Source organism: Manis javanica, chromosome 8, assembly GCF_040802235.1.
Source record: "Manis javanica isolate MJ-LG chromosome 8, MJ_LKY, whole genome shotgun sequence".
In the NCBI taxonomy this organism is placed as follows: Eukaryota; Metazoa; Chordata; class Mammalia; order Pholidota; family Manidae; genus Manis; species Manis javanica.
Window position 1 is genome coordinate 123,146,249 of NC_133163.1, and position 13,415 is coordinate 123,159,663.

Here is a 13,415-nt window from a genome sequence, read left to right on the forward strand (position 1 = left end):
CCTGGCTTGGTTGTGACCCTGAACAAGCGACTTCCACCCTTTATGTGGGCCGACGCCGATCTTGATAGGCCTCTGTGACCCCTGAGAAGGCTGCAGAGGGGCTTTGCTAAATAAAGGGAATGCAGGCTGGACTGGAGTTTCATCCCCATTTTTCAGAGGAAGACCTGGCAGCTTAGCAGGGCAGCAGGCCTTGAACCCCTTCTGAATGATGGGGTGACAGTGTGGTGTGGCCACAGCTTGCCTGGCACCGTGCTCCCATCCTGGAAGCTGATGGGTCCTGGCAGGGGGCAGATGGCTGGGTTTGCATCCAAGCACTAGGCCTTGCTCTCAAGTGCCGTTATCTCCATCAAAACACTCCTGCTAATCAGTCAGTTCTGGGTGCACCGAGCGGCTAATTAGCCCCTCCGGTTAAACCTGTAATGGCTGCTGGGAGACCGGGAGAGGGGATGTGAACAGAGTTGTCTGCAAGGCAGGCCAGGGGTGATGGGAGGGCTGGGGGCAGGGGTGTCAGGAAGGGGGGCTGCAGCAGGCTGGCTGCTGTCCAGGTGGACAGCAAGGGACCCCAGGAAGGAAGCTCAGTGGGCAGAGAGATGGGGGGACCTAACCAGAGTGGAGGCTGCACTCTCAGATGGGGGGTCGGCTTGGAGGAGGGGACTCCTGGGTGGAAACTTGGAGGCTGTAGGATTCTTTTAAAATGTTCTATTTTTCTGATTATTAAAAAAAATGTAAGTTTTCTATAGAAATTTGAGCACTCGGGTGTTGTGTCCCTCAGTCTTTTACAAAACAGTTATTTATGACATAATTGGAATCAAACTGTACTAACTGTTTTCTAGCTTGCCTTTTGCATTGAATACTATACCAATATAATTTTCCCATCGTTAAATGCTCCTCTGTCATGTGATTTTTAATGGCAGCATAGTGTTCCAGCCTGTGTGTGCCACAGCGTGTTTAACAATTCTCTGTCATGTGTTTTGATTGTTTCCACTGGTGTGTCATTACACATGGCGCCTGGGTGAACAAGATGATGTGTGTAGGGTTTTGATGGGTAGAAAGGGTAGGTTTAGGGTGTAGAGGTTCGGGCCTTTGGAGCGCTTGGGGAGTCGTTGCCCAGGACAGGGCAGGGCTGGTCCTGAGGAGCCTTGGAGGTGCTCTGAGTTGAGACATAACCAGCAAAGCTTCGGGCTCCTGGAGGAAGTCCAGACCCTCCTGCCATCTCCCGCCTCCTCCTCCAGCACTACTGTGGTCCGAGGGGAGCAAGGGGTGGCTGGGTGGGGGAGAGCAGGCAACGCGGGGGCCCAGGTGTCACAGCCCCTGACTTCCCGCTTACTGGCAGGATCAGTGACATTTAAATTAAGCCCGTCAAGCCCCGCCAGGCCTGCTTCCTGCGGACGGATTCACACACTGGCTTTTAACACTTACCGACTCCTGAACCAGTGTGGCCGGGCAGATAGGCCTCCCTCCATCCCCTCAGTGGGCAGTGGGAGCAGGCCCATGTCCAAGAGCGCCAGTGAGAGGGCTTGGGCGGGGCTGCTGCTTCCAGGAAGCTTCTCTGACCCGTTGGGCCCAGCTGGTGGCCCCTTTCCAGAGCTCCCCTCCCTTGTGCACACACGTTCACCCCAGCACGCTCACGTGCTGGGTGGGATTGCTCATGGGGGAGGGGCTGTTTCACCCCAAACTGAGGGGGCTCCTGGGGCAAACCTAGCCTGCTTTGCCCCCTCTCCTTCCTTGTGGCATATACCAGGTACTTACTGAAGTCATTCATTTGTTCAATGGCTCATTTGTGGTTTATTCTACACATACTTGCTGGACACCTGCTATGTGGCGGGAACTGTTCTGCCTACCCAGGGTGGATAAGTTATACTAGGTAATTACCTTCATAGAGGATAAATTCTAACAGAGCAGACCAAAAAAAACCCCAGATAAGTAAATTCATAATATAGGACTAGAGAATAGTAAGTGTTGTGGAGAAAAATGAGTCAGAAAGGGAACAAGCATGCAGGCGGGGACATTCTTTGCACAGTGGTCAGGAAAAGGCCTCTCTGGGGAGTGGGCTTTAGGAGTGGGACAGGCCCTTGGAGGTCTGCACAGGCTTTTTGCTGGGAGAAGCCGGTGGGAACGGGGGGCTGAGAAGTGGGCCTCAAGTGAGAGAGTGTGAAGGCAGGAGATTCATGGCTCACAGGCTCCCTGTCACTGCTTTGTAGGAGAGACGTGGGAGACAGGCCGAGGCAGAGAGCCTGGCAGGGTGGCTAGGAGGCCCCAGCATCAGTCTAGAGAGGGAGGCCTGGCAGGCCTGGGTGTGCAGGAGCGGCCGAGTGGAGGGAACCAGAGAGCTGGCTGTGGGCTGGGAGATGCAGCGGTCAGCGCCTAGGACAGGCGGGTGCTGGGGCCTTTGCCTAAGCCGAGCAAGGGAGCCAAGGATGGATCTGGAGGGAAAAGGAGGAGGCCTGTTTGGAAGTACGTTTGAGATGCCGACATTGGCACAGAGAGGCCGCTCCCACCGTGGGTGTGTAAGGCTGCCGCTGAGGGCGGAGGCAGGGGCTGGGCATGTCCAGAATTCATCTACCTGGGGAGGGTGTGGATTCAAAGCCTCTGAGCGTGGACAAGGTCATGTAGAGGAGGAATCCGGGCCTCACCGGTCAGGGTGCCCCAGCCTGGGGGGACCCCCTGCCCATGGAGCGGCCTGCTACCCCGGCTTTGCAGGCTCTCTAGGTCCACCAGCAGGAAGGAACTGCTGCTCACGCTTCCAGCTGCTCCTCCCAAGGGCCTGCTGGCGGACGCCGTCCTCCGTAATCTTCTTCAGGGTTGCTGTGGTCAGACAGTGAGGTGCTGATTCTGGGCCCGATCCTCTCGCCCTTTCCTCCCCACAGGGAGCCTCATGTGAGTCTGGGGCAGCCGAGGCCCCTCTCAGCCCTACTGGTGGTCGTTACTGCAGGCCTGCCTTCAGCGGCTCCTCGCCGTCTGAAAGGCCTTTCACGATCTGGCTCAAGCCCACCCTTCCTGCCCCCGTTCTTTCCAGCAGGTGACTCTCCTCCTCCATCCCCCACAAACGCCAGGCTCAGTCTCACCTTCTGTCACCCACTGGCTCCACCCAGACTCATGCGGGGGGAATGCAGGTGTCCCTAAGAGTGTGGCCTCTGACCTTTACTTGCCCACCGGCAGGGATGGGGAGTCCGGGCTCTGAAGGTAGCTCTTCCTTGTGCTGGCTGGACCTGACCCCCTGAAGCCTCCATGGACAGGCCTAGGCTCCACAAGGGCCAGGGGCTACATCTGGCACCTCAGAGCCCTCCTCTCCTGCTCCCAGACCCACTGGGGGCCCTGGCCTGTGGTGTGGACTCAGGTGATGTCCGTGGCTCAGTGGTTGGAGCACTCACCTCCCTCTATCTCTGCCTGCCCAGAGCAACTCCCCTGTGTTCAGGCTGTGGCTGTGGCCACACCAACCAGCCCCGTGTGTCTCTGTCGATCCGGCTGTCCCCATGAGTGTTGAGGGCTTTTAGCCTTTCTAGAGCACATCCCATCATTTAACTCATCTTATTTTTTTTTTTAATTTTGGTATCATTAATCTACAATTACATGAAGAACATTATGTTTACTACGCTCCCCCCTTCACCAAGTCCCCCCCACATTCCCCTTCAGAGTCTCTGTCCATCAACATAGTAAGATGCTGTAAAATCACTACTTGTCTTCTCTGTGTTGCACAGCCCTCCCTGTGCCCCCCCCACCTACACATGCTAATCGTAAGGCCCCCTTTCTTTTTCCCCTGCCCTTCTCCCTCTCTTCCCACCCACCCTCCCCAGTCCCTTTCCCTTTGGTAACTGTTAGTCCATTCCTGGGTTCTGTGATTCTACTGCTGTTTTGTTCCTTCAGTTTTTCCTTTGTTCTTATGCTCCACAGATGAGTGAAATCATTTGGTACTTGTCTTTCTCTGCCTGGCTTATTTCACTGAGCATAATACCCTCTAGCTCCATCGTGTTGTTGCAAATGGTAGGATCTGTTTTTTTCTTATGGCTGAATAATATTCCATTGTGTATATGTACCACATGTTCTTTATCCATTAACTCATCTTATTTTTAACACAGCCATGTGGAATGTGGATGCTGTTAGCCTGTTCATTCTTCCAACAAACTTTTATCGAGTGCCTACTACATGCTAAGCAGTGTGCAGGGGATGATGGAAACAAACCAAGGTTTAGAGAGGGGTGGGGGCTTGTCCAGTGTCAACAGCTACCTGGGTCTGTAGGTGCATGAGTTTGCTAGGTCTGCTATAACAAAGTGCCATAAACTGGGGGGCTTCTGTTTCAGTTCTGGAGGTGGGAAGTCAGAACTCAGGTGTCAGCACCACTGGGTGCTTCTGAGGCTGTGAGGGGAGGTCTCTTCCAGGCCTTTCTCCCTGGCATCTAGAGGGCCCTCTTCCCCTGCCTATCTCTTCTCAGTGTTCTTCTGGGTTCCAGGATGTCCAAACTCCCCCTTCTTACGAGGACCCCAACTGTATTGGATTAAGGGCCCCTCTACTTCAGTACAACTTCATCCTAATGAGCTCGTCACATCTGCAGCGACCCAGTTCCCAGATAAGATCATGTTCTGAAGATCAACATATAAATTAGGGGATACACAATTCAACTCATGAGCGTGTGACCAGCCTGGGATTTTCAAAGCAGGGAACTGTCCCACGGGGGACCAGGCGGCCCCGGTGACGGCGCGCTCTCAGTGCCCTGAGGTGAGCATTGGGACTGTGGAGGCTGCCCTGAGCTGTCAGGGAGAGAGATTTCCCACATCAGGGTTGAGACCAGAGTTTCTCAGAGGTCTGTTTCAGCCGGGACATTATTCGGGACCCAGGAACATGGTACCTGCTGTGTGCTGGTAAAAACCAGGCCCTGTACGCTTGGGTGGAAGGCAGGCTCATCCCGTTGCTGATGGGAGGAGGGACTCCCCGGCCTCTGCCTGCGCTGGCTGGTGATGTGGGGCCATTGCTTTCACTTCTGGGCCTCCGTCTAAGCCATCAGCTACAGGACAGTATGATAGAGGATGCAGAGGGGGTGACTGGGGATGCAGAGGGGATGCAGAGGGAGCTCTGCAGTAAGTAGCAGGCTCAGGGACTCCAGCAGATGTGGCCCCTGCCCTGTGTGGGTGCCCTGTCATCCTGCTGACCCGTTAGCCATTTGCCTCCCTTTGCTCTGAGTGTAGGTGTGGAAGGTATGGAGCGGGTGTGTCCAAAAGGAGGCCTTCATGCAGTCACGGGCAGGGGCCCCTCCCCTGCTTCTGCCCACTGGGGTGCCCCACAGTTGGGCATTGAGTGCCGGAGTGCTGGGTGCTTGCCTTTGTTAGCCTTTGTGTGTAGTCTGCAGGTTTCAGAGAGAGGAGCCAGTGGGGAAGCAAAATTAAAATTCCTTTTTGAGAAGTTAACAACTTCCCAATTAAAGGATTCTTATTTGTGAGATGCCTTAGAGGCCTTTCAGTCAAGAGGCTCTTCTGAATAAGAAAAGGGCTTGAGCTGGGGCTGGAGAGAGACTGAGTGGAGCCCAAGATGCAGACAAGAGGGTGGGGGACCTCCACGGACTGGCACCAGGCTGCTGGCTGGGTGAGGGGGTGGCTGAAGCCGTGTCTTCTTTCTGCTCAGGGGTGGGAGTGGAGACTGACAGGGGAGGGCAGAGAGGGAGGAGCTCTCCCACCCCCACTGCCCTTAAGCCCCCTGTGGCCGCAGCCTGAGCAGCAAACACCAGTGTCCTCCGCTGGGACCCTTGGTCCTCCGTGTCCCCCCTTCCATCCTCCCACTAAGGCCAGGCTGGGGTTGAGCGGAGGCTGGGCTGCACCTGTGAGGGTCTGTGACAGTGGCTGTGGCCTGGACCTTGTGCTCAGGAGCAGCCAGTTTAGACGCAGGGCTGCATCCTCTTGGCTTCTGAGACCCCAGGCTGCCTGGCGTCCGTGCCATGCCTGTGCCCTACCCTGGGCTCTCCTGGGGGCATCTGGCTGCAGTTTTGTTGCTGTTCGGTGTGTGTGTCCACCTGCCTTTCAGCCTGATAGCCCACCCAGCTGTCGTGCTTGCGGTGAGCATCTCCCGGGTGACCCAGGAGAGGTACGTCCTCAGATCCTCTGGGGTCAGCTGGCCTGGTTCCCCTGAGTGCCTAGAAGGTGGGGCAGCTGTTAGCTGAACCCACTTCCAGATGAGGAAACAGGCTCTGTGAAGTGAGGTGACCCCTCGCACGGAGGGGGGCTCTTGCTAAGAGGAGCTTCTCTTCCCGTGTCGCCCGTGGCCTTCCTGGCCCCTGAGCACTGCGGAGCTGGAGGGGACGCTGGCCAGGGCCTTCCCCTCGGTGGGCAGTCCACGCCTATTCCCGGGCCCCGCAGGGTCTACCCCCAGGAAGTTCCAAGGCCGTTTGAGGAGACTGTGCCTGGGTGGCTCCACTGTCCAGGCGAGTGGAGGGTGGTGGGAGCGTGTTCGGCCCACACCTGCCGTCCCCCCTCTCTCTGCACATCCTACTTTGCAGGAGCCACTGCAGCGAGGCTGTCTGTGTAAACACCCAGAACTGTGAGAGACTGGCCCCTCCAAAAGGTCGCCGAGCCATAGAGGCCCTCCCTGGAGTCCTGGGATTGGGTCAGTAATTGGAAGAGGGTGAGGCACAGGCCGGGGACAGGAAAGGGGCTGTTCAGCAGCCTGGGAGAGAGGGGGCACCAGGGAGGGCGTAGTGGTTCCCGCAGACCCCCTGGGGAGTGTCCTGGGTAGATACTCTGACCAGGCTGTGAGCCGAGAGACTTCAGATTTAGCCCTGTGTGGCCTTGAGCAAGTGAACTAGCCTCTCTGGCCTCAGTTTCTTCCTGAGTGGCCCAGACAAGAGGGTGGGGGACCTCCGCAGACCGGCACCAGGCTGAGGTGATGAGGGAAACATGGCATATGTGTGTGAACAGGAGGGCTAGCTGGTCAGGTACGTGGAATGTGGATTTGTGGACTGTGTCTTAACAGTGCCACTTGGTGGGGCTGGTTCACGTTCCAGCCCTGCCGCTGGGGCAAGTGCTTCACTTCTCTTAGCCTCGGTCTCCCCGTCTGCCTGTCTCACAGAGCTGTGTAAGCCATCGGTGGGAGCCTTCCATGCGCTTCCCCCTGAATCCATTAGTAAGCCCATCATTCCTGAGTCTCCAGTGGACTGTGCCTGGGCTTGGTGACCACAAAATGAGTAGGCGGCGTGGTCCTGCTTTTGGGTAGCAACACTAAATTTGAGGGACTGAGGAGAAGTGCTGTGAATCCCAGGAACAGGGGAGGTAAAGACCGAGGAAGTCAAGGAGGGCTCCCTAGAGGAGGCCAGACCTTAGTGTTCAGGAGAATCTGAGGAAGAGGGTGGGACGGGGGAGAGTGTGGAGAGAGCATGCCTGGTTAAGAATAATGTGAACGAAGCCCAGTCAGAGGAAGCAAACACAGGGTAGGGTGTGAGCTCCGAGAGCCCGCGGCGGGAAGGCTGGGGCCTGGGAGGGGGAAGGGAGAGGGTGCAGTCAGAGCACAGAGATGGCGCAGGGTCCCTGCCAGAGCCTGGAATGGGGCTTTCAGGGAGGGGTGGGAGTTCAGTGTAGGGTCCCTGCTCAGATGGGACTTCCCTGGCCCCAGGGCCTCGGGTGAGAGGTATGATGGCCTCAAGGAAAGCTTGGGAGGAGGCTGATGGCAGCTGCCCACCTTGGCAGAACAGGCCTGGGGTGGGGGTGGGGCTCGGCTGGGGCGGGTGTCAGCCTGCGTGGGCAGCCTCCAGACAGGACTAAGGAACCAGGGGAGCAGGCTTCTCTAGGCCAAGCGAACAGGAGACTGGGAGGTGGGAGGGGGAATTCAGCACCTCCAGCTGAGGAAAGCGGGCAGGTGGACCTGAGGTTTATGGAGCAGTAGAACAAGAGACTATGGTGGATTGGGAGGGACTCCCCCTTACTGAGCACCCACTGTGTGCCAGGCCCTGAGTCAGACTTGCTCTGAACTCAGGTTTGAACAACAGCCCAGAGAGGGCAGTAGCTCGTCCTGGGGAGCTGGAGACTAGGTTGAGGGAGGCTAGTGACCGGCCTGCACCAGGTAATACTTCACATGTGAACTCCGAACTTCTTGCCCTTTCAGTGACCCCACACTACTCCCCAGGGCTCTGGTTTTAGAGGTGATGTCCTCCCAGACTTCCGTGGGTGGGCCCCGTAAAGGGACCCACAAAATATGCCGTCTTCCTGGCTTTCCTGCCTTGGAGAGGCTCAGAGAGGTGGAAGGTGTGCCCCAAGGCCACACAGCATGGGGGCTGCACTCCCTGGCTTTCTGGAGAGGACGTGCTGTGCTCCCTCCCTCCAAGGGGTCTGGTGACTCCTGCAGGCCCTCCCAGGTCTGAGAACAAAGGTAGTCCTTCCAACCACAAGCCTACTCCTGTCTCTTAGCCACTGAGGGAGGCTTTAAAATCTCAGCCCTATGAGTGCTTCAAAACAATGAAAAATTTCCCTAATAAAAGAGGAGGCATACTCAGGCACGTCCTAAATGAATGGAGTGACTTCCGGGGTTACTCCAGGGTGTATGGGAGGGTGCCCAGCTGGGAAAAGTGTGCGATGGATATTGTAACGAATTGTTTGCTCCCAAAAGGAATAATTCTTAGTGTGCAGTGGCCGCAAGCGGAAGGCATCTTGGCTCCTAGCAGCCCGGCTCCTTCATTAGTGGACCCTGAGCAAAGCCTCTGCCAGGGCAGCCTTACTGCTAAGCCTGCGGTCCTTCTGCGGCGATCTTCCAACCCCACAGGCCAGTCTGAGAGAGAGTGGGTGAGGCCTGAATGTGTTCTCAGTGCCCCACCCGGGCCTTTGGGGTCCTGCTATTCCATGGTGCTTGTTCTGTGCCCCTGGCCAGGAGGGAGACCCACTCTGCTTGCTGAATGCCCCTCCTCTGCTGTGTGGGCCAAACCTTCCTCCCGGACCTCTTGAGACTCAGGCCTGCCCATTCCTCCACTCCAGAAAACCCTGGGGAATCTGCACAGACCTGCTCCTAGCCTGCCTCAGTTTACCTGCCCAGAACTTGGGTGACTGCGTCCTCCTCAGCTCCCTTGCCTCAGGCATGGAGGTGGGTGGGGCCAGCTCTCCCAGCCCCCCAAACTGTCTTTGTGTTGAACCCAAGGGACAGGGGGCTACGCCAGATCCCCCCCGGGGACACACAGGAACCCACGCCCAGCCAGGGTGTGGCCAGCACAGAGACAAAAGCAGTGGTTTCCTAGTCAGACAAGCCTGAATTTGGGTCCCAGTTCACCACTTTCCGACTGTGGGGTCCAGGCAACTCCCACAATCTTTCCAGCTTCCTCATCTGTGAGAGATGGGGTTCTTTTTGGCGTGGTCATCATCATCTCACATTTTTGAGGGCACGATGTCATTCTCCCACACCACAGTTCCAGGAGGTGGGCCTGTTATTATCCCCATGATGCAGACGAGGAAACCGAGGCTCAGAAAGATCAAGTGACTTGTGCAGGGTGGCAGGGCCAGGACTCCAACCTGGGTCTTCCGTTCTCTGTAACTGCTTCGGGAAGTTGTGTGGAGAAAAGGGCCCAGATCTCAGCTGCTGCTCCAGAAACCTCAGGTCCACCGCCCGCTCTCCTCGGCTGGAGGTGCTGAAGCCCTGCAGAGGCTGGGTCAGGAGATGCCGGGGTGGCACCCTGGCCCCCTTCTCACCACCTGACTCTGGCTTAGAGCTGACCTGTCCATCCATTCATTCATTCACTCATTCATTCAGCCATCTGTCCATCCATCCATCTATCCATTCACTTATCAAGTGTTTATGAAATGCTAAGTCCCAGGTGCTGTTATAGGTTCTGGGAATCTGTCACCTAGAATGTTCGTCATCCACACTGCTTCTGCCCTCAGGTGGTTTCCATCCTTGTGAGTGGCAGCAAGCCAAACTACAGATAATTCGGATAGTATCGGACTGTGATGTAATTGGGAGGAAAATAAATAGGGCCATGCAGTAGGGAGTGTCCGGGTGGGCTGAGCAGCTTTGGAGGGGGAGGGGTCCAGGCGGGCCTTTCTGAAGAGGTGACACTGAGGCCAAGACCTCACGTCTGCGAAGAAACAGCATTCCAGGCAGGCTGAACAGCAAGGCAGAGGCGTGGAGGAGGGAAGGAGCTGGGGGTGGAAGACCAGGAGGAAGGCAGCACGGCTGATGGGTGGACAGTGAGGGAGAGAGGGAGGGGAGCGGGTAGGAAAGAAGTGTTCGGGGGCCGCACTGAGGAGCAGGTTTTATTCCGAGCGCTGTGGGAAGCCCCAGAGAGTCCTGAGCAGGAGAGTGACAGTATCTGATTTGTGCCTTTCAAATCCGCTCTGGCTTCCACAGGGAGAGAATGGATTAGAGTGGCAGGGAAAAGAGGGCCTGGTGGGAAGGGGGGTGTAGGAGAGCCATGGGGTCACGGCTGCAGGGGCCGAGGATGGTGAGAAATGGATGGATAGGGGACGTGCTGGAGATTGGCCATGGGGTGGGAAGGCTGAGAGTCAAGGTAAGGGGGACGTCACTTTTGCCTGAGTGACAAGGTAGATGGTGGCACCTATTTGCGGTGGAAATCTGGGGCAGGCAGAAGTGTGGCAATCCTTATTTGGACTTGCTCGCTCTGAGGCAGCAAGGAGCCATCCCGTGGGCGGGATTCCCTGGTCAGTGTTGGGACCTCCTGCGTGTCTGTGGACAACTTCTCAAAACAACTTCTCATTTCTCGTCACAATGGTTCCAAGGTCAAAGGCTTTGCCCTAACACAGTAAATCATTAATTGCCAAGTCCCTTTTTCAGATGAGGAAACTAAAGGGCTCACCTCAGTCCCTGAACCACACGTAGCCTTCCTCTAGACCTCCGGCATCCAGAGGAGGGGGCAGGAACCTGGGTGATGCCTGATAGGAAGGTGGCAGGAAAACTTGCGCGCTGCCTCTGCCGGTGCGTGTGCGTGCGCGTGCGCGTGCGCGTGCACGAGCATGTGTGTACGTTGCCCCCATTAACAAACAGAGAGATAAATTAACAAGTATTCAGCCCACCAAATGTTCCTTCTGTTCTGTATAATAGAGCATGGGAACATAATTTTCCCCTGGAGCAAATTGCTGCAGCGGAACCTGCTCCCTCTTTTCCTCCAAAAACTGTTTAAAATTCTGGAATGATTGTTAGTTTTGGGTCCTTCCCCTTTCTGCCTCCTGCCCCCTGCCCCCAGGCTGCTTCCCTCTGCTTTCCCTGTACCAGGCTTCAGAGGGGCCACATCGTCACAGAGCAAGGGCCCCTGCTCTGCTGACGGGAGGAACCCAGCAGCTCAGATTGGGGGCACAGAGAACGGGGGTTTTGGTGTACTGAGCATGAATGAAATGCCCCAGGCTGGTGGGAAGGACCAGCTGCTTCCCACTGAGCCCTGCCACAGACATGCTGTGTGACCTTAGGCAAGTCACTGCCCTCTCTGGGCTTTAGTTTCCCTCCGGGCAAAGTGGGGCTGAACACATCTGCCAGCCTTTGTGATTACACCTTGCGTGTACAGAGCGCTGTGCAAACATGAAGCACCTCCTCCTGAGGATGCCATGAGCAGGGATGGGGTGTCCCCCCTATCCTACCCCCAGGCCCTTCTATGGAGCCTTTGGGTTCAGGGTCTCTTGCCTTGCTTCTGAGATCCTCTAGGGTACTTCTGATTTTCTTAAAGCAAATTAATTTTAATCCACTTTAATTAAATGTCTTATAAAAATGTGTATTTATTTAGAGACCTGTCTCTCTGCATGTCCTGATCATTTCTGTCATTCAAAGCCCAGCCCAGTCTGCGCTTGCAGGCACCTTATGGGTGGGAGCCTGGGTTCAGGGGAGGCCCTTGCATGTTGACTCCTGGTCAGCTAGGGCCTGGGTGTTACCTTTAATAGTGGCAGAAGGGAGAAGCTGGGGTCTGGCGCTCCAGGAGGCATAAAATCCCAACCTCCAAACCCTGTTTTGAGGGGTCTGGCTATACTTTGTGGAGGATGAAGAGATCTGTCAACCCCACAACTGCCCCTGTGCTCCTCAGCAGAGGAATTACACCCCAAAGAATTACACCTGATGCTTTGCAGGCCAGGAGGAGGATAGGCCTTGGCCGGGGCCCACTGTTTGGCCACAGGGCTAGTCAACCAGAATCTGGCCTGTTTCCAAGCCCTAGGATGGCCCCAAACCTTGTCTCCTCCAGGAAGTTCTCCTTGACTTCTCCATTTGACTTGGTCTGCTCGGCGGCTGTAGCAGAAGAGCACAGACTGGGTGTCTTAGACAACAGAAATGAATTTTCTCACAGTTCTGGAGGCTGGAAGTCTGAGATGAGGGTGCCAGTATGGTCAGGTTCTGCTGAGGATTTTCCTGGCTTGCAGATGGCCACATTCTCTTGTGCTCACAGAGCTGAGAGAGAGAAGGAGATATTTCTGGTGTCTCTTCTTATAAGGGCACTAATCTTTTTTTTTTTTAAGTTTTTTATTAAGGTATGATTGATATACACTCTTATGAAGATTTCACATGAAAAAACAATGTGGTTACTACATTTACCCATATTATCAAGTCCCCACCCACACCCCAATACAGTAACTGTCCATCAGTGCAGCAAGTTGCCAGAGATCCACTATGTGCCTTTTCTGTGCTACGCTGTTCTCCCCGTGATCCCCCACACCATGTGCACTAAACATAATACCCCTCAGCCCCCTTCTCCCTCCCTCCCCACCCGCCCTCTCACACACCTCCCCTTTGGTAACCACTAGTTCATTCTTGGAGTCTCCGAGTTTGCTGCCATTTTGTTCCTTCAGTTTTGCTTCGTTGTTACACTCCACAAATGAGGGAAAACATTTGGTACTTGTCTTTCTCCGCCTGGCTTATTTCACTGAGCATAATACCCTCTAGCTCCATCCATGTTGTTGCAAATGGTAGGATTTGTTTTCTTCTTATGGCTGAATAATATTCCATTGTGTATATGTACCACATCTTCTTTATCCATTCATCTACTGATGGACACTTAGGTTGCTTCTATATCTTGGCTATTGTAAAAAGTGCTGTGATAAACATGGGGGTGCATATGTCTTTTTGAATCTGAGAAGTTGTATTCTTTGGGTAAATTCCAAGGAGTGGGATTCCTGGGTCAAATGGTATTTCTATTTTTAGTTTTTTGAGGAACCTCCACACTGCTTTCCCCAATGGTGAACTAGCTTACATTCCCACCAGCAGTGTAGGAGGGTTCCCCTTTCTCCGCATCCTTGCCAACATTTGTTATTGTTTGTCTTTTCGATGCTGGCCATCCTTACTGGTGTGAGGTGATACCTCAGTGTGGTTGTAATTTGCATTTCCCTGATGACTAGTGATGTGGAGCATCTTCTCATGTGCCTGATGCCATCTGAATTTCTTCTTTGGAGAACTGTCTCTTCATATCCTCTGCCCATTTGTTAATTGGGTTATTTGCTTTCTGGGTGTTGAGGCGTGTAAGTTTT

General features: G+C 55.0%; 1 protein-coding gene across 12 annotated transcripts in view; it reads left to right on the plus strand.

Annotated features, from left to right (window-relative positions):
* LINGO1 (leucine rich repeat and Ig domain containing 1) overlaps nt 1-13,415 on the plus strand; it is a 291,038-nt gene that overhangs the window by 18,545 nt on the left and 259,078 nt on the right. The window lies entirely within an intron of this gene.